Raw genomic sequence first — 806 nt, 5'->3', positions numbered from 1 at the left:
GACCTTTACACACAATAACATGGGATCATCTACATTATAACTGTTATATGGCCATAATATGTGTTCATAGACATGGAGAATGGAACAGTCTAGTTATAAAAAAATCACATGTCAAATCAGCTTGAAAATCAAAACAGTGATATGGAGCACTAGCTGCATGAAGTTTAATTAGATATAAATGAGATTGCAGTTCAAAACAACAATTTTAATTATATTCAAAAACTCCTTTCAGGAAACTACTCAAAGAAGTAAAATAAAGAGGAACATTGCCATACTCAAAACAAGCACAAAATAAATTACACGTAAAAAAGAGAGATCTTGTGGGTTTCCCTTTAAAGCAAAACAAGGATTCAGTAAATAAACCTGGAGTATTAAGGTCAACAAATCATTAACACAACAGGTAGTGTGTGAATAGGGCTTCTTCAAAAAGTCTGATTAAAAAAATAATGCAGCTTCATAATTACAATTTCAAATTTTTGCTTTTCCTACAATGTTACTACCGTGTATGTATTTGTATCTTCAACATAAAGTTACTATTTTCAGTCACCGATGCTGATCTGACACTATTAATAGAGTTAATCTCTCCATGTAACGAATTAATACAGTGATTATTTTCATGCACATCCTCCATCTACATCATTAAAATTTTAGGTTCTTCTGACACTGAAAGCACTGCACAATACGGATGTTTTAAAAATAGGTTCGTTCTGTCTCTTTGCGGGGCTTATCTGCCACATTTGCGTCCAGATTGTTTTACCTCTTCCTCCAGGCTATTCTCCGTTATCAAAAATATACTCACTCTTATC

Source organism: Penaeus monodon, chromosome 25 (genome assembly GCF_015228065.2).
Source record: "Penaeus monodon isolate SGIC_2016 chromosome 25, NSTDA_Pmon_1, whole genome shotgun sequence".
Classification (NCBI taxonomy): Eukaryota; Metazoa; Arthropoda; class Malacostraca; order Decapoda; family Penaeidae; genus Penaeus; species Penaeus monodon.
This window is presented reverse-complemented; position numbering follows the sequence as displayed.